We start from the raw sequence: 20,526 nt of genomic DNA on the forward strand, positions 1-20,526 counted from the left end.
CACAGTTTAAAGCTATTACAATTTTTTACCATAGTATTTAAAAGTGTGCTTTATACAACGTTTTGCAATACAAAAATAGCTAATACAAGTGTAAAAGACAATTTGCATGAACCTATGACTACTTGGAAAAAATAGAGGGAAGTAAAAAGAGGTCTAATCAAAGAAAGACAGAGACAATGTTTTCAAAACCAAAACTAAAAGCCAAACTGGTTTTCCTTTTAGATCTTTGCAGTCACACAAGACAATTGATAATTGATTATAACTGATAATTGATTTTTGTAATGAAAATACCTTTTTTGGAACTGAGAATACTTTGGTTATAAGAATATTTTCAACAGTATCAAACTTAAAAATTATCCAATAAATATTTCCTAAGTGCCAATTTTCACTGTCACTAAGTATCAGATGTCACTGCCACAATACTATCATAACAGATTGCACTGGCATCATCCTGTGCCAAAAGACACCAAAGCCAATGGAGATATGAGCAACAGAGGAAAACTACAGTTAGTTACTATCTGACAACAACCTTCTGAAAAATCAGACAAAATTAATAGCAAAACTCCGCAAGACATATTGAACTGCTGATAAATATTTCCCTATCTCTTGGCCAATTCTAAATTGAGAGATTTGTGTTTTGATATCAGACAAACACAAGGTTACGTAGTTTTAAATTTCAGTTATTAGTTACATGGATGGGAGATGTTCTGATTTATTGAAATTTGACAAAACTAGACACCTGCTTAGAATTCCTGTATCTGTTGCCAATAAATATATTTCATCACTGTGGTTGCAAAAACAAATACCAACCAATGAAATGTGGTTAACTGAAATACAACTATTGAGAAATAGAATGACACACTGTCTGAATCAGATTAGCCACCAAAGTATTTGAGCAAAAGTGGATTAAACTGGATGAACTGATGGAGTTTACTGCCTTAACTGTTGTAGCAATATGTATTTTCTTCTAAATCTAAATTGCAGGACCTGTGAGCAGCTACTGCTTCCTTGAAAGGGAATACAGTCCTGCCACTTACTTACTGCACATCGGAGGAGTATTGCCACATCAGACCCTGTAATGAGATGTCCCCTGCAAACTGCATTACCATAGGAAGAAAACCTAGACATATGGGCACAAAGTGAGCCCCAGTTTTATGAAATTCATCTGTTCTTCACATTTATCTTCCACAGAATTAGATGATCTTTTGGGTCCCTTCCAACCCAAACCATTCTGATTCTACGATTCCTCTTCATTTTCTCTTAGTGTATTTTCTATTAAGTGTATCCCTTAAAACTTAAAGCTTACATGGTCAACAATTAAACTAATCTGCAATTAAAACTGATAAACAGAAATGCAGTGTTTTTAGATGTTACACATTTGGAGACAGTGAAGTGTTGTTGAATCTTTTCTGATTTATGTATCTTTTTTTTTTTTTTCCATTGAAGGAAGGGACACAGTATAACAAATTTAATCTACTGACAATAGACTCTTGTTCCTTATTCAGGGGTGGGCCACAGGTTTAAAACTACTAATTCTGGTACAGAATCTTATTTTTGCATAACACATTACCATGTAATTTACAATTAAATTGAGGAACACACTGCACCTGCAGTGCTTGACAGGAATTTCACCATTGACTGCAGTTTTATGAAGAGTCAAATGTTTTCTTTTGGGGGCAAGTCATTCAGAAGGAATCAAGGAAAGTTAAGTCTGAATAACATGTATGTTTTGAGTCTGCTCCAAAGCACACTGATTGTCAGGAGTATTTGCCCACATATTCCTTTACTGGCAAAGATAACTTTTATAAGAAGCAGCCATTTTAATGACTCAGAGTATAAATGGACAGCATGAGGTCATAAAGGTATTTCCTTTCCCTCCCCTGCAGAACTATCACTCTTGCATTGAATAGCACTACATATTTAGAACCAGACAGACCACTTACAGAGGTATGGTGATATTTACCTACAGTATGGTGATATAACCTACAGTGGCAGAACTCAGTCATACACGGGTAGTTATTATAATTATATCTCTGTATCATCTTTCTGTAAATACTTAGGTATGCAACACTACCAGAAGCAATAAACCAATTTACATGGATCACTGAGTTGTTCCAGCATGTGCATTCTTACTTTATATTCTTACTTACAGTTATCAGCCAAGAAAGCCATCACTGTCATACATAATTTCTAACTGATGTTCTCCTCACATGATTTTGCACAAATCATTTCCTCAGAACCTTTCATATAGTTCACCATATTATTCTGAAATAAACTGTGATTAGCTATTTTCTAAATAATGGATTGTTATCCTGCTAAGTGCATTCTAGCTGAGGCAACCCATGCCTAGCCAAGCCTGACCAGTGCTTTTACAATGCAATTGGCTGCAATCTGCATTTATTAGCTATTTCAGAACATCACTCAGCAACCGAGATGCTACCCTACTGAAGTCACTGTTCACTGGACATGCAATCAATACACCAAAAGACTTCATCTCTGGTCTGAACACTACTCCTAACTCTCTGATCATGTGTGCAAGGGAACTTCTTCAACTGGCAGGTGCGTTGCACAGATGAGAATCTCATAAACATACTGTAGCGTAGGAAGTTAGCAACTTTGATTTTGGTCTAGTGGACATCAAGCTCTCTTGTTCACCACAAATGTCTATCAAGGCTACAAACACTTCCTGACTGCAAAGGTTTTAAACTACTTCTCAGTATTGGCTATGCTGTTCAAAAGATTTCTCAATAAATTAATTCATGAATGACCAGAATTTAAGTCTCAGCAAATCACATGAAAGGGACAATCTCTTTCATAAAATAGTTGGTGACTCCTTTTCCAAAATGATAATTAGATCTATCAACAACTCAAGATGCAACTTAGAGTGAGCACAGAAATCTCACAGTCTGTCTACTAACACCAAACATGTTGTACAGCCCAGAGAGATTATAAAAGGATCCTGAGCTACTGAAGTGAATCCTAATGCCCTCCTTTGAGCTCATAATAGCTAGATAACATACAATATGTTCATGGTTGTGTAATATAAACAAATAAATTTGTACTTTCTTTTGTAAATGGAATTTCTGTACATTAATGCGAAGAGTAATTAAAGTTGCCTCAGACATTTTAAAAGGAAAAAAAATACAAGTAGCAGTAAAACAGGTTATTTTATTTACCTTAGATAAACCCTAATGTTCCAACGTAATCAAAACAAATACCTTCAATGGAAGTAACTAAAAGGAGGATTTAAAAGAAATGTTCAATACTGCTTTTCAGAACAGGAGATTGTTTCTTCTCTTTTCACAGATTTAGTTGTACTCCAATAACAAAAGGTTTAAGGAAAGGTTGGACGTGGTGCTTAGGGACATGGTTTAGTGTGTGATATTGGTGGTAGGGGGTCTTTTCCAACCTTATCTTGGAGGTCTTTTCCAGCCTTAATGATTCCATGATTCTATGATCACTGGTAAAATGTATCCTTTGAGGAGCCTTTCTGAGTGATAGAATTTGAAAAGCAATACTTTATTATTTCTAAATAAAACTGAATACTCCCCAGTGTTTGTTCAAGACAAATCAAAACATGCTTTAAGCAGGAATTACAATAAGCACCATCGTAAGCAATGGGTCTAAAAGGTCAAATCTTAATTTAAACATTAAACAGTATATCAAAACATCAATATTTATTTCTTTATCAGAGGAGATGCAAAAGCAGAAACAAGGCATACGTAGTATTCCATTCATAGTGAGATATGTAATTATTTTGTTTATGTGTTAGTCAATAAGATAAAATTTAAGACTGGAAAACTCAAAGAATCAAAGCCTTAGGGAATAAGGGACCTGTATGAAATTTCAAAGAGAATCAGAAATCCTAGCTGAAACCAGAACGACTGATCATATTGACATGTCATTCATGGAAAATGATGAGCAACATCATTTCTTATCAATTCCCACCCAAATTGATTATATGCTGTACCTTACAGGATGAGTCTGATTGATAAGCTATGTCATTGGAAGTATGACATATAAATTCTATATACTCTTTATGTGGACTCATGTCTTCCTTTAATGACTTACAATCTCAGCCATAGCAGGTATTTATGCCACCACACTTTTACCCAGCAGAGTTTCTTTGTTATATTTTTTGTTGTTTCTTATTCTGGTATTATTTTACCGCCAAATAAGCAACAATAATCAATATGCTAAAATTGTATAATGAGAATTCTGGATGTACCTAAGTACACCTTTTTGGTTTATGAAACGATTATTTAATTATCTGAGAACATATTTTATTACTATTTTCATTGAAATAGTACTTAGGGACCCTATCTAGAACAAGACTTCATTGTGCTAAGAAATCTACATGCAAAGTCAGAAATCAAGCTGAAGTTAAATGGTGTATAGTTTATAGACCCAATCATAACCACAGTGTTCATTACAGAATGAAAATCTTCATTATTTTTTCCTTTATAATTATTTTTTTTATTAACAGGGCACTGCCAGATCACAGTGCACTGCTTGAATTTTATATATATATATATATATGTATATATATATATATATATCAAAATCACAAACTTTTTTTTTAAGGAAGAAAACTCTTGTCGTATATTACTTTGCAGCTTTATACTAGACTCATACAATCATCATAAGCTGAAAGTAATTACAAAGATCCTGTAATAGTTATTGAACGCTTAACAATTGAATAACTGAGGTGAATAACTGAATAACAGTAGTTATTATTCAATAACGATTTTGGAAAAAGTTTACTGAGTCCAGGTTAAAATGCAAAGTTAATCAACATAAGATTTCAGAGGAAAGCATGAAAAACTATGTTTAGCTTAAACTTATGCAACCTACTGGAACCAATAAAATTACTGTCTTTTTAAATGTTGTTCATGTGCTTGGGTGTTTTTCTGGATCTGTGCCTAGATCAGAATGCTTATGAGCTTTTCCTTTGGAATTTCTTCTTTTAAAATAAATATTTTAAGAAGAGAAAGAAATAGAAATGAAGAATGATTTTACCTCAGCATATGACGAAGGCTAGACAAATTCTGTTGTCTTGTGCCCAAATTTTAAATTTATGTTGGATAACAATAAAGTAAATAAGTAAATTAAAGCAACAGCCTGAAACCCACAAATGGAAATTGAGGGTTGGAGAAGATATCTTGCAATGAAAAAGTTAGAAATTCACTATAGTATAAACAGGAAGAGGACTTGCAGTGTATGAGCACGTGAAAAAATTACTACATGTTCTGAAAAGCTCTTTAATCCAGTGAGGAAAGGTCTAATTAAAACCAGTAGCTGTGTGCTGAAGCCAGACATTGAAACTGAGGCAAGAAAAAATCTCAGTAGTGAGAAAACTTCAAATAAAGAGATGGCAGTTTCTCTGTTTTTTAATGACATCAGACCAAGACTAGATTTCATCAGGCACTCAACGTGATGTAATGGCATACTTAAGTGAAACTTAATGAATTGTGGTATAAAATAAATAAATAAATAAATAAATAAATAAAAGCTTCAATCCTACAGTCTGTGATTTAATATATTCAAACAACTTACTGAAATGAAACCCTGAGTTTCTGTTTTTTGTAAATTGGCATATTCCAACACTGTTGCAATGAATTTTATAAATGAAATTAAAGAATCTATGGGTTGCACTGAAAAATAGATAGGATCTTTTTTGAACCTCTGTCTGAATCTAGTATTTAAAAAGTGGGGGAAAGAAAAGTGATGTAATTTCTTAGGACATGTAACTGAGCCTTTCCCTCCTCAGGTTGCATCTGAATGCTATGAATGTCAGTTTCCTCAGATTATGTCAACCTCTCAACCAAATACCATTGCCATGTAGTAATGAATGGACAGGTTTTTAGGCTATAGTATGAGATCACAGTTTTCTCCTAACTTTAAAATTGCTATAAATTACCCACTAGCACCAAGACTGTTTTTTCAGTAGATTCATCCTTAAAGAATGTCCAAGAGCTATAAATAACATTTAACCACTTCATGATTGAAGTGGTGGAATGAGAGCCAGAAGTCAGAAGCCAAATGCTTTCACTGTACATCCTAGGCATTCCTTTCTATAAAATAGTCTTCACCTACTTTAAAACTTAAGGCACATGGGCTCAAAGGCATACTAGTAAAAATCCAGTGTGAGGACAACATCCTCTGGTAGATCAGCAATTTGTGGAAAATTTCAGCCCAAATTTTACAATGTTTTAATGGACAGAAGCGTCTTGACTTTGACAGACATTTATCCTCTTATATCAGAAGAGAAGCTATCCATAAAGTATCATAAGGCTTTTGACATGAATATGAACACACTGTCTCTTTTGGCCTTTGATGTCCCACCAGAAGACATGAGAACCCCCAGCATTCCCACAGCTCACTGCAGTGGCAACTAGCTGTAGTAATTATTGATCACTTTGCAGTTATTGACAGATTTTGCTCAATAGCTCAAATTGGAAGGACCAAATACCTCAACTGTTTAAGGTCAAATGGATTGATTTTTACTGAGAAGAGTTAATGCACACTTCAGCATCTTAGCTGACTGTTTCAAAGAGATGGAGACCTCTTGCAAGATGATGCTCAATCCCCTTAACTGCCACCAACCAAGAGAATGCATGCTCATGAGCTCAGAGTTCAAGGAGATGATGGATAAAACAAGCCCATATAAGACTAGCTACTTTCATGATGTTGTATCTACAAGGTATACATTAGCAAGTTAAGTATTCTGAGGTTCAAGATTAGTACCCTCTTGCCATTTATCACTGAATTACAGGAGTGCCAGGGGGCTCAGTATGAGCATGCTTGTGTTGATTAGGCACTCAACCAACACCCAGCAAGGAACAGTCCCTGGACAGAAGAGTTTACACTCTGAATGAAAACAGCAACAGAACAGAGGCAGACAGGGAAGTGAGAAGGACCTAAGTCATTTACATAAACCAACTCCAGAAGGAGTTAGCAAGTACCTAAAAGAAAAATAAATAAATAAATAAAAAATTTCAGTCTCTGAAATTAAACACGTCAGGTACAACCCAAAATAGATTATACCAATGCTCTGCACTTTGAGATCTAGACTTGAGATCTAGATCTAGACGATGGCTATTTTTTCTTCAGAAAAAAAAAAAAACAGTCTGCATACAAAAGCAATATAAATAATGCATCCCTGCAATCCTTCAGAAAAACAACAAACACCTCCTTGAAAATCAAACAAAATATAATAATAATAAATAATAATAATAATAACAGCCAAATCTTTTGAAAGGATAGACAAAACTGGGATGCAATTTCCTCTAATGGGAATGAAAAAAATATAGTTCAATCATATCTAAATGCATAACAAATGCAGCCGCTTACAGCATCCCTTGTCTTTGACTGTGTCACACTGTGTGCACAGCTCTAGATTGAAGCAGACTCCTGACACAGATCTGAGATGGGATATGAAGGTTATTATTAGTGAGAGGCTTTTCTTAAGTAGATGAATATAGGATAATTTTTAAATTAATATTTATTTATTTATTTATTGGGTCTTGAGTTTAGTCTGATATAGATAGAACAAATTTAACTGTTCCATAACTGCATGTTTTTGTTATCTCTTTTGTTTGTTTGTCTGTTTGTTTGTTTCTTTTAGGGGTATTATACAAATATAGTTCTTTTTTTCTGAAAGAAAACTCTTTGTGAAAAGAGATCTTTCAGTGCATCCACAGCTTGCACTGAACACTCATGTCAGTCAAGATAATTTTTAATTGCTTTACTTTTTTTTTTTTTGCCATTGCTTTAAAAACTTAAATAATGTATGCCAGAAAAAAAATGATCAGCTAAACAGTTTTTCTTACAAAGAGAAAACAACCTTAACCATGGCATGGTGACCATTTGGTCATAAATCATGTATTCACACACACCTCCCTTACAACATACCTGCAATATCTTTTCACAGAGTTTGTGTGAAGCTTAATGTATACATATACAAACAGAGAGCACACATATAAAACAAAACTTACAGATGCTGCAGTTTTTCATGGAAATATACCATGTTACCAAGATAAGCTAAGAGTTCTGGTTTCTTGTAAAAATGTTGGAAACAGCTTTTTTGCCTGACCACCATGGAAAAAGATCCAACTGAGGTGTTGCAGTTTCAATTTTGTTGTATTTCTTTTTTTGGCTTTCTGAAGTGAGGGAACAGGTTTAAATAAACGTTTTGATTTGGGCTCTGCAAGGACTTAGAAAGGGGTAGTGTATGAACACTGACGTATTTGGACTTTACGTAAAGATATTTTGCCATTTTTGAAGCCAGATCTAACCTTTGTATCAACAAATCATACACAAAAACTTCAGTCTAAGCCTCGAGGTAAGAAAACATATACTTAAAGGGATCCTTTGTATTTGGTTTTAAAAATACACTCATTTACAAGCAGATTTTGAATGTCTGCCACCAACTAAGAAAATAACCTTTTCATTTATTTTTAATTTTCTTAAAGATGGGTCTCTTTTAGCAATCTATAATAATCATATAGTACATAAAATAACTTACAATCACATGTATTATAGGGTCTGACTGAAATCCACAAAAGCACTTACAGTTAAGCACAGGCTTAATCTCCATTTGAAGGCCTTCAGGGTATTCATGCTGTATTTAATGTTAAAAGAAAAAAAAAAAAAAGAAAAAAAAAAAAGGCAAGCAAATAAGCAAATAGGATGTAACTTAGATACCCAGTATTTCCACTCACAGGAGGTTAATTCAAGATAACATTGTTCAATGCACTTTTAATTACAGGGACTTCTGAAGATGATTTTTTTTCCCTTCTTTAAGATTATTAAGTAGCAGTCCCATGGAAACTGAAGGAGCTCAGGTGCCCTAACACCATCATGAATTTCTCAATATCACAGTATTCTGATTCTACCCTTATGATGATAAAGTAGTAATTTTAAAATTGTTTCTAATTGTGCACCATCCAGTGTCTGTATGCTTTCTTCAGTTATTCCTTTCGCCACCCTCACCATTCATTGTTACTTCAAAGACTATTGCCCTTTTCTTGTTGTGAGACCTAAGGACCGTAACTCTGTGAGATCAATATACTTAGCAGGGGAAGATTTGATCATCTCTTTTTTTGTTGTTATTCTACATAGAATTTGGGATTGTTTCATCGTAATGGGTAAAAAAACAACTATTTAGGTGGGAAAAAAGGAAGTTATAAATCAAGTCCTGTCTTTTGCTTGTGGAAGAACATCTTAATTTGCTTTCAGTAAACATTCTATTCTCAAGAAACAAAAATATCTACAGAAAAACTGAATGAAAATTAAATGTTTTTTAATCATTCGTATTTATCCTCTGGACTTTTTATTCCTTTTTTCACCTACTGAATAATGAAATACACATCTATGTGTAACGGCAAGACCACATAACAGAACCCACCTTCTCTGACTTTCTGCAGAGCAGAAGTTCTCAGGACCATTGCTTGGAAAAAATGGATTTGAAAAAAGCTAGCTGAAAGGCAAGAATAAAAACACACAATTCAAGAAATACCCCTACAGTTGGAAACATGACTATGTTAATATTCCCTTTGTCTAGCATCAGATGTGGTTTCACGGCTTCAATTCTGGATTACATTTGTCTCTGGAAAAATGGATGATTTCATTATTCCTAGATTTATATAACTTCTATCTCTTCAAGGCAGTGCTGGCAGCAATGTGGTGAGCTTGCATTTGAAACTCTTGTCATCGACTATCAAGTATTCTGTAATTTATTAGATGGCTTTCTGTGGATTTTAGGATACAAGTCCAAAACCTAGAAAAGTCTATGGAAAAAAATCCGTTCAATTTCATAAGCTCCTTTTGACTGAGCTCTAACATAGAATATTCTCTAAAAAGAAATGGGCAAAAACTGCACACTTAATGAAAAGGAAGTTGTAGTCTTCAAATCTGCCCATGCCCCTTGGCCAGAGAGGGTTTGAGGTATGGTGAAATCACCTTTTGAGAGGGAGAAGGAGTACAGCCTAATGAAGTAGCATCACTGATCTGCTTTTATATGCACTGTCATTTTGAGTGAGAATTGTGACTTACATTTCTGCTGGGGAAAAAAAAAAAAGTGTGTTGTTGTTGAGTAGAAGTGGACTAGATTTTGCAAACCGGGAAGATTTGAACCAGGAACTGTGTGGAAGCTAGGGTTTCAAAGGGGTAAGAGCATTTGTATCATATTTGAACAATTGTATTAATTTGAATATTGTTTTGTTCACATATGTATGAACAAATGTATGACGACCTTGATGAGGGAATTGTGTCCACCCTCAGCAAGTACACCAATGATACAAAGCTGGGAGGAGTAGCTGACATGCCAGAAGGCTGTGCTGCCATTCAGCAAGACCTGGACAGGCTGGAGAGATGGGCAGGAAGAAACCAGATGAGGTTTAACAAAAGCAAGTGTAGAGTCCTGCACCTGGGAAGGAATAACTGCATGTATCAGTACAGGCTAGGGGATGACCTGCTGGAGAGGAGCTCTGAGGAGAAGGACCTGGGGGTCCTGGTGGACGAAAAGTTGACCATGAGCTAGCAGTGTGCCCTGGTGGCCAAGAAGGCCAATGGGATCCTGGCGTGCATTAAAAGGAGCGTGGCCAGCAGGTCAAGGGAGGTGATCCTCCATCTCTACTCTGCCCTGGTCAGGCCTCACCTGGAGCACTGTGTCCAGTTCTGGGCTCCCCGGTAAAAAAAAGACAGGGATCTCCTGGAAAGAGTCCAGTGGAGGGCCACAAAGATGATACGGGGCCTCGAGCATCTCCCCTATGATGAAAGGCTGAGAGACCTGGGTCTGTTCAGTCTTGACAAAAGGAGACTGAGAGGGGATCTTATCAATGTTGACAAATACCTGAAGTGTGGGAGACAGAGGGATTTGACCAACCTCTTTTCAGTGGTTTGTGGGGACAGGACAAGGGGCAATGGCCACAAGATGGAGCACAGGAAGTTCCGCACCAACATGTGAAAGAACTTCTTCACAGTGAGGGTGACGGAGCACTGGAACAGGCTGCCCAGGGAGGTTGTGGAGTCTCCTTCTCTGGAGATATTCAAGGCCTGCCTGGACGCCTACCTGGGCAACCTGCTCTAGGGAACCTGCTTTGGCAGGGGGGTTGGACTCAATGATCTCTGGAGGTCCCTTCCAACCCCTACAATTCTGTGATTCTGTAAAATGCATCAGTACAATAAATTACAATGTAGTTGAACAGGTGGCCTAATTTTCCGTGCCAAATACAGAAAGCTTGCAAAGGCAAGGAGAATAAAACTGAATAGAGAGGGAAAGATCTCAGAGTTGAAAAACAAACAAACAAAGCAAACAAACAAACAAAATGAACAAAAACATGAAGTCTTTAATGATGATGATGATGATGATGATGATGATTATTATTATAGGATTAATAAAATGTTTTCCAAATCAATGGAAAAGAGCTTGTAATGATCTCTCTATCCATGGAAGTTGGAAAGTTTTAAAGGTATGCTAGGCCAAACAAGTGATTCCATGAAAACTGAAAGCATGGAAATAAATACAATTTTGTCTAAGTGCTACAGATGAATATAAAATATTGAAAATTCATGTCATAATTAAATATATATATATATATTAGTGAGCCTGACTGTGCTGAAAAAAAAAGTCTGAGTTTTTTAAATAGAAAATCTTTTCCACCAAAGTCTTGGCTGACCAAAATTTTCCTGAGAAGAAATAACCCTAGGGAAAAAATATTGAAAAAAGAGCCTGACTTCTCTGAGTAAAAGTGATGCTTCAGAGTAAAACCTGAATAAGTCAGATGCTCTCAAGAGCAAAGGTTTGTTACTTTGGAAATACCATTAAGAGTCCTTACATACAGTCTAGACTGGGTTCCTCACACCCCATGGTCCTTGAGGTTGGGATTCTCCAGCAGAAGATATTTTCGCTCAAGCTGAATCCTTAGAAAAAAAATGCTAAAAAGGGAGAGTTAAAATAAGCTATGATAGAGTTATTTAAAAGATGCATGGGAAACTCTTTAGTTGAATATTTAGAAAATAGCAGTATGCACATGAGGATTGTATTTAAGAAACAAATTTGCATTTTCCATTAGCAGAGTGGCTAAAATACTTTGGAAGACATTTTCATTCATAACCTTAGATTGGCTCAAGTTCTGCATTTAGCTTCCAAGCAAAACTTCCATTGATTTCAACGCATTAGAACAAGAGGAGTGGCCAATTTCTCTGCCCCTCTGAGCTGCATGGAAAAATCTTCATACAGCCTGCAGTCACAAAATATTTACCATTTCATTCAAGGAAGCAAGTGAAGGCTTCTGTCTGGGAATGGTCCATAATTTGGCTATGGCTATTGTTCTTTAGCTCCGAAGCAAGCTAAGGTTCATCATTCAGCTAGTTCCAGAAACTGTGTCTACACTGTTAAGTCAGTGAATCTGTGTGTGCGCCATCATGCCGTGAGGCCACTTTCATTCTTTCCTTCCTTCCTTGCTTGCTTCTTGGCTTCTTTTTTTTCTCCCTATTTCTTTCTCTGTCTTTTGGAGGGGAGAACACAGGCAAAGAAGGAGCCAAATGTAGGAGTCCTCTGATGAGGACAATGAGGGAACCAGATCTGTGGAATGCACTTTGAAATGCATACAGCTCATAGTACAGGTGGAGACATTTGTGAATTTCCTTTCAAATTAAGGAATGGTGATAACCCAGAAGCAATTTTGTGAGACTGGCTGCACAGGTCCCTTTCTAGCTGAATTGTGTTGGCCATACAGGTAAGCCAGGCTTGAAGGTAAAATGAAAACAGCTCAAGATCCACACTTTGGCAGTCTGTACCCTAGGGCTTTAAATGTAGAAATACACTACTGCAATAACATCTTTAGAGTTTTACAACAATATCCTGCACCTAAACTAGTCAGTGGAGAGCCTATAGAGTTTCTGTAGAAAGGAACATGATTCATCTCACTTGAATATACGCTTAAAATAGGTCAGATCAATCCTCTAGAAGTGCCCGCTCCGTTCCTCTGACCAAAAAAAAAAAAAAAAAAAAAAAAGTTCAGTGTCACCAGCTCTGCTGCATGTCTCCTGTGCTGTAACAGCTTGTTCACAGCCAGCAGCACAAGGACTGGTCTGCTGCACTTTGTACAACGCTGCCCTTGAACTCACACCTGGACAAAACTTAGGCTAGCTGTATGGTGCTTACACAAGTCTTGGACACTCACTATTTTAATGTTTTGACAGGTACCACTGTGGTTTGTTTACAGATTTCATAAGGAGAATAGCATTTGCACATTGTATCCGAAAAGTTCAAATTGATTTTTAACATGCAATTTTGTAGCTTTGTACAGGCAATACATAGATTAAAAACCAAAATTGGAGATCAAACATTCTCAAAACAAATGTTCTGTAATAGAAGGGCTTAAATGGTCATATGTAACAAACACTGACAAAGTTGAAATAATGGTTGTCATCAAATAGTGACTGTATAACTCTAATTTATAGCTTTAGTGTTAAACTTGCGTAACAACTATTTTTTTTCTTGTATTATACTAATTAAACAGTCAAATCTTACTCTGTCTTAATGGCTGACAACACACCTGCTGAAGATGATGTAAATCTTTTAATTGACTCTTGTAGACTTTGGTTAAAATGTCAGGCCCACTTTTCTAGTTTAAATCCCTCTCCTATGCAGGGTAAACAACCCAGAGACAGTATTTCATAGATCTTCCTAAAACCATTGGGATCACTAATGTTTTGATATAATCTGTCTAATATATTCCTTTATGGTTTAATCTGAATGTAGCACTAACTTCTGAACTACAGGCCAGAGACCTCTAATTTTCAAGAGCTCTTGAATGACTTCTCTAATGACTTCCATTTTTAGTGTTGTATTTCTAATGAGCCAAATTCTCAGTTTACTGCAGGTCTCTATTAAGGGACACATTTCTATATATAGATGCAGGCAATTTTCACTGTGCACAGCCTGTTTTCATGAGACAGTATTAAAACTCTGTTCTACAAACCAGAATTACACAATATTTGATAACTTCAGAAGTACTTAGGTGATAAAGCAGCTTGAAGTGTGACTTTCAAGGTATTTCAAGGTAGTTATCTGGCAATTATCCTGTTACCCTTCAATTAAAATAAATAAACGAATAAAAACAAGAAGAAATAGCAACAACAACAAAACAACCACAGTCTTTTGCTTGTTTTCAAATAAATCTTACTGATATTTTTCTTACACTGTCATGCAATAGGTTTTAATATATATTTCTTAAAATGTAAAGTGTTTAAATACAATTTGAGACTTTACTGTTAGAGTGTAATTGCACTCACCCTCACGTTTAGAAAAGTGAGCCAGTGATTGCAACATGCAATTGTGTCCTGTAAAATTGTTCCCAGTGTGTTTTGAGAAGCTTCTGAATTAATGAAAAGGCTTTTAATACTGTGATTAAGGCTTTGCTCCTCAGAATAAGAACAGATCTGCAAAGTTAAGTGTCACCATTCAGAGATTATGCAATTAGAAGCATAAAGCAAAATGAAGCCAATACAGTACTTGAAGAATAGTAAAACTCACCACTGCAAGACTTGTCTTCCTTCCACAGGGAAATCTTTCAGTAATTGCATTACTGTACAGTTTAAGGGTTTGCCTCATAAAAGTAACTTAATTGTTAATTAACATGAGAACATAATACACTTCTTTCCTCAAGAGAACAAAATTTTGCTAATGCAGAAATGTTTCTGATCTAGAGAAAGCCTTTATCAGAATTCTGTGCCTCCCCTCACCTGCATGCTGCCAAGGTAGCTTCCCACTCTCACTTTTACAAGCCTTGTCCAGCTTGCCAACTGCTCATCCAAACTCATCCTGTTCCCTAACAGTTTACAGTAAAGTTTGGCATCACTTGACCTTTTCCCAGCCACACTTGACGACAAACACAGTATTATTTACACCATGATTTGTTCAGACTGTGTTTCTTTAGACAGAGCCTGTTTTCCTCCATGAGTGATTATTTTACTGCATGAAACCACAGTAATATCAATCATTTACAAGACAAGGGATGTGGACAGGCCAGAGCATTCCAACTTCTCTTTCAGTAAAAAGTGGAGTTTCTTCTCATTTCTTGTTCAAGAAGATTCATTGTATGGCATACTGCACCATAGAAGTGCAATAATTTGTGCTCCAGACATACAGGAACAAAAGGCTAAAAAGAAAAAGAATACCACTATCAACTTATGAAAGAGGAACTGGAGTTCTCTCATATGATTATGACTTCTGTTTTTGGCAATCATCCTGTTAGTGGTTAATAAAAAGCAGCCTCTCTTTCTGGCAATCCCATTTAATACTCTGTTTATGCCCTGATAATGATAGCTTGTAGTATATTATTAACAAAATACATATTTTAAATGCAGTTGTGGATTCCCTCAGTATTCCCCTTTTTGACAGAGCAGGCATACGGACTTTTAGAAGACATGAACAGAATCAAGACCTAACTGCTTTAGTGGATGCACAAATTTCTAACAGTTTGTCCAGCAGTCTGAAGGCTTAGATGTTGTTTGAGGCCTCCTTTTTGCATTTGAAAATGCCTGTGCTCACACAATCCACCCTGAGTTCAGAGCACAGCTACCCGAAAAGAGAAAAACTGGGTGTAATAATTGAGAATGGGACACTATTTTTAATGAAAACAGCTTGGTAAATTCCTTATTGTACTTTGCTTATGACTCAGTCAGCTGATATTTCAAGGGTGAGCAAGAGGCGCACAGTGAAGATGCAACACAGACGTACACACATACATATGACTTCATACTTCATCCTCAGATAAACACACTGCACACCGCCTGTGACCATCTGTCAGGGCTCAGTACTCCAGCATTTCTGAGGTTTTAAGGCAGGATTCGCAATAGCCAGCAAAAGTGATTAACATGTTCAGTGTGCTGTGTTTCTTTATCTGAAGAAGGCAAAAATTCCTGGAAAAGATGTAATCTGTCATCGTCAAGGAAAATATGCTGTGAGAGGATATCAGTAAGAAGGGTTCCATTGCTTGGCATCTCTTTGCTTTTATGGGTTTGCTTTGGCAGGGGAGGATGGCACTCAAGGAACTTTAATCCCTTTTAAGAAAAACGTTATTTTTAGAACAAACAAAGCTGGATGCAATTCTTGCCCAGATGAGCTTACAAGGTTAATACTGTTTCATGCGTGTTTAATGTTTCATATTTCCAGACTATAAAGCAGTTTGGCAGCATGACTAAATGGCATTACTCCATTTTGCTAATGAAGAAATTAACCCATAGTAATTACTGAGAGCAAAACTAATAGAAATTGCTTAGAAATCTTTTTTTGTATTTAATATTAAAGAGCTTGTGATCCAAAAAATGCTGAAATATTAGTGAAATGAAGCATTAAGTAGAGATATACAAGATAATACTGACTGCATTAGGTCCCAAACCCACAGTGGGATGGCTGTATTGGGACAGCAGCACACCCATGCTGTGTGAGAAGGAAGAATTACATTAACTCACCAAAGCTTGAATTCGACTATTTTGACCTCAGGCCCAAGTCAATAGCTGTGCACAGCACAACACTGTGCTGTATAGAAAACCTGACTTACACTGGGAAAATGTGAAGGGTCTCTGAGTTTGTCCCTCCGCAGCATCATCCTGTGCTGCGACAGTGATTGCAGATGGAGACTGGTGCACAAGAAAGCCCAGGTTTTCAGGCTTGAGTGGTGCCATACAGATTTCAGGGGTAGAGATGGTACTTGAAATGTGAGACAGAAGCAGAAGGGATGAACTTTGCTGGTGCATTTCAACCCCTACAGAAACAGCTGTTCTTAGCTGGGTTGCAGGCCACTGTGGAAAGAAGCAAGATGTTTGCAAGCTGCCTCCCAGCATGGAAGCGTTGTCATTTTGGACCAAAAAACCAGTTCAGTTTTCCATAAAGAAAAAATGGGTCACCCCCTGCACATCTTAGTTTTGTCTGAGGTATGTAAGTCTGTTCCCAGGCTGAAAGACAAAATTAACTCTTCTTAGTCAGTTAAATTTCTAGGTGGTACAGCAAATGTCTTGTCACTGTATAAAGGGGCTTCCTTCCTCTTTTCTCTGTCTGTACAGTCTTTATGTACTCTCTCCAGAAGATCTTAATAAATATTTGCACAATATTCATAGAAAAGAATAGAGCAACTGTTGTGCAGATGTCACTGGTAGCACAAAGGTTATTTCAGATTAAATCACTGACTGAAAACAGACCAGGAGCCACCACTTCTAAGGCCAGTATCTACTGGCACCTCTACTCCTCTACTCTCAAATGGAAAACCATCACTTAGACTCACATTTTACAAGTCGGACATACACTTATGGGGTTTTCAGAGCAAGATTTTTATTATTATTATAATTTTGGTTTAAATATCCATATCCATATTTTCTTCTGAACAAGCAAACTATATTGGAGAGCATCTGCTTATGCATCTGCATTGGCAATCTCACCTGCAGGATAGGTTAGGGTTTCATCTGCAGCTCTGTGAGGCATTTGCTGACTTTTTTAGGTGAGCTATTCTCCACCTTAAACTCTATTTACATTTTTCATAACACTGGTTTTGATGAGTATTAGCCACGATTGAGTAGGAAAAAACCTGCTCTAGGTGTGTTCTTTTTGTTTTATTCAGCAATGCGTATTTTCCACTTCCTGATGGAGAATCCTAACTGTAGTCTATCTCTCCCAACTGCATCTTTGTTGTAGGAAAGGCAAAGGAATCTTGATATAGATGATGCTCTGTTTGTGTTAATGGTAGCTATTTTTGATGGACTGACACAAAGGAGTTATGACTTTATGCTGATTAATCTGTCCTTTAACTGAAAGAGGACTTAGGTCTACTGGCTTAAAGGGAGAGAGGCCAGTGCACTCTCAACAGAAAGACCAACAGAGACCAGGGGATACTTCAAAATAACATAGGCTCCTATGCTTGTGAAAGAAGAAAGAGCATATGCAATGAACCATTCAGACTATAATCTTTAGTTTCATGCTATCACTGCTATAGATTCAAACACTACTCAAATAAATTCAAATTCATTTTAAAGTGAAGTAGCTAATTACTAATCTGTGATGAAAATGCCTATTTGAATGAGATTATATGGATTGCTTCTAAATCTGGAAACATACAGACACTGTTATTCATTCTACAAATATGTACAAATGACTGCACAAACCTCTACACAAAGAGGTTAATGTATAAAGACAGGAATCAAAAATGGTAAAATGTGAATTCAACATGTTCTACGAACTGTCCCACAGCTGAAAATTTTGGCTATCATCTTGCCTTCTTATTTCATTGTATTCCAGCCTGATGAGATATTCTCTAAGTGCTGTCTAAGAAAAGACATTTTTCAGCTGGACATCATTCATTTAAGATTTCCTGATAGCTTCTGTGTCATTTCTCAGCATAAGAACCTCAATGCTATGATGTTTTTCTATTTTACAGTTATATTGAGATGAGGCTATATTAATGATATAGCTGTTTTTTGTTTTGTTTTGATTTGTTTTTTCCGTCTGAAATGTGCATTTTTATGACAAATATTAGCTTCTAAATATATATAATATATATATATATTTTTTTTTTTTTTCCTGGCAAGTGTCTGAATTACTTGGGGTGAAGTGTTCTGGTGTCACAAGTGAACACCCAAGGTCAGGTAGTTCAGGTAGTTGAATAGCACACGTTGTCACGGAGAATTTAGTTTCTCGGCATATGACCATGAAAACAACATGAGCATCCTTAAAGAAAACAATGGACACAGTTTTATGGGTAAGATAAATCAAGGAAATAAGCGTTTTCAGAATCTTAAAGACAGACACTGAAATAAATATTTCAAGTGCATGCCATTGAACAAATTAGAACCACAAAGACATTAAATTTAAGTAATGTGAGTAGATTTCCTATCCAGCAGTTCGAGAAAATCAATGAAAGAATTTCCCATTGTATCTACACCTGCACTTCTTACAAAAAAGTACAGCTAACCACTATATTCCAGAGACCAGAGTGGTTATATTCCATATAACCACTATATAGCCAGAGAAGCAGCAGCAGCCCCACTGTCTTAAACAACACTAAGGAATCTGTTCGGCCAATTAACTAGCCTAATTTCAGGTGGTGTGCTTAAGAGGTAACTTTACCAAATCAAATATGAGGCTTTAAACACACATTACCTATACTATTTATAAAATGACCTGGACAACATGCAGGCATGACATCCTTCTTCAAAGAAAGGACCATTTTGTAGCAGTAAAAAAAAAAAAAAAAAAAAAAAAAAAAAGTCATCAAAGGAAAGAATAAGAGGATTAAAAGGTAAATGAAAGCCCAAGAAAATAACCCTTCTGTGTGCAACTACTTGCCTGAGTGCTGTGACCTATAGCTCCTTCAGAGCATTTGCGCTCAGAGGCGGGTCTGTATTACTAGCCAACCATTCACTTCATGAAGATGTTATTTCCACTGAGACAAAGAAGTATATACATTAGCAACAAATGATCTTGAAGGAAACTCTTAAAAGTGAATATTATTTCAGTAGGTTACACTGAAATACAAATATTAATTTACTGTTTCATTTTTTTTTTCTTTTTTTCTTTTTCTTTTCTTTTTGGCACATTGACAGTAATCTTCAATGGCCATGACAGAGTTCAGAGTAAAGATTGATTGCTATAAGATAGTTATTCCTTCCCAAAACCAACAAGATTACCCTGCTGCTTCCTCAACTGTAATTAGAGAAGCAGGAACTTCATACCATAGCAGTTGAACTAAACTACCACAAATCTTTTAATTGAAAGTAAATGACGGAAAGATAGCAAATGAGCAAGAAAAACTGAAAAAAACACAGCTTCCTTATGTCCCTACACAGTACCTATCAATCCACACATCATCAGTAAATTCAGCAGTATTAATTACATTTATAAATTCCATTTATATGGAATACTGAGCCCTTGAAGAGAGGGTTGAATTCTTGACTTGTACCCTATCCCCCAAAACTTTCTTCACTTAAAGGGTGAGGGGGGTTGATAAGTGCCTCAGGAAGGCATTGATTGCTCCCGAGTGCAGGCAGAAAATAACGTCACCTGTCAATGCCATTTTCCATTTTACAAGAGCCGAGCATCTTCTACGTCTGGTGGGTAGCTGCTCGTGGCAAGTGACAGTTGCACGGTGCTCTTGGGTCTCTGCCAGAGCCCAGGGCACTAGAAGGAAAGAGCCACTGCCACCTTATGTCCTTCCATGGAGTGCTTCTGCCAAGCACATATGGGATCCAGAGGTCAGGACACCGTGCCATGTGCCTTGAATACATGTGGCACTTCCCAGAGGAAGCCTGCTTTATCCAGACCAGCCTCCCCTCTGTCTAGTTTGCAATCAACCCATTAGTCAACAAGATAGAAGTGTTGCCCCTTCCTGCCTCAGGGGATGGGTCATATAACCCAAAAGCTGTTTATGGTGTAGTTCCAGCCTCTCTTTGCTATGGCCTCTCTTCCCTTGGAGGAAAGCACTGAAAACAGCCACACACTGTCTTCACATGTTTTCTGCTTTGTAA

The sequence above is a fragment of the Anser cygnoides genome, chromosome 1 (genome assembly GCF_040182565.1).
Source record: "Anser cygnoides isolate HZ-2024a breed goose chromosome 1, Taihu_goose_T2T_genome, whole genome shotgun sequence".
Lineage (NCBI taxonomy): Eukaryota > Metazoa > Chordata > Aves > Anseriformes > Anatidae > Anser > Anser cygnoides.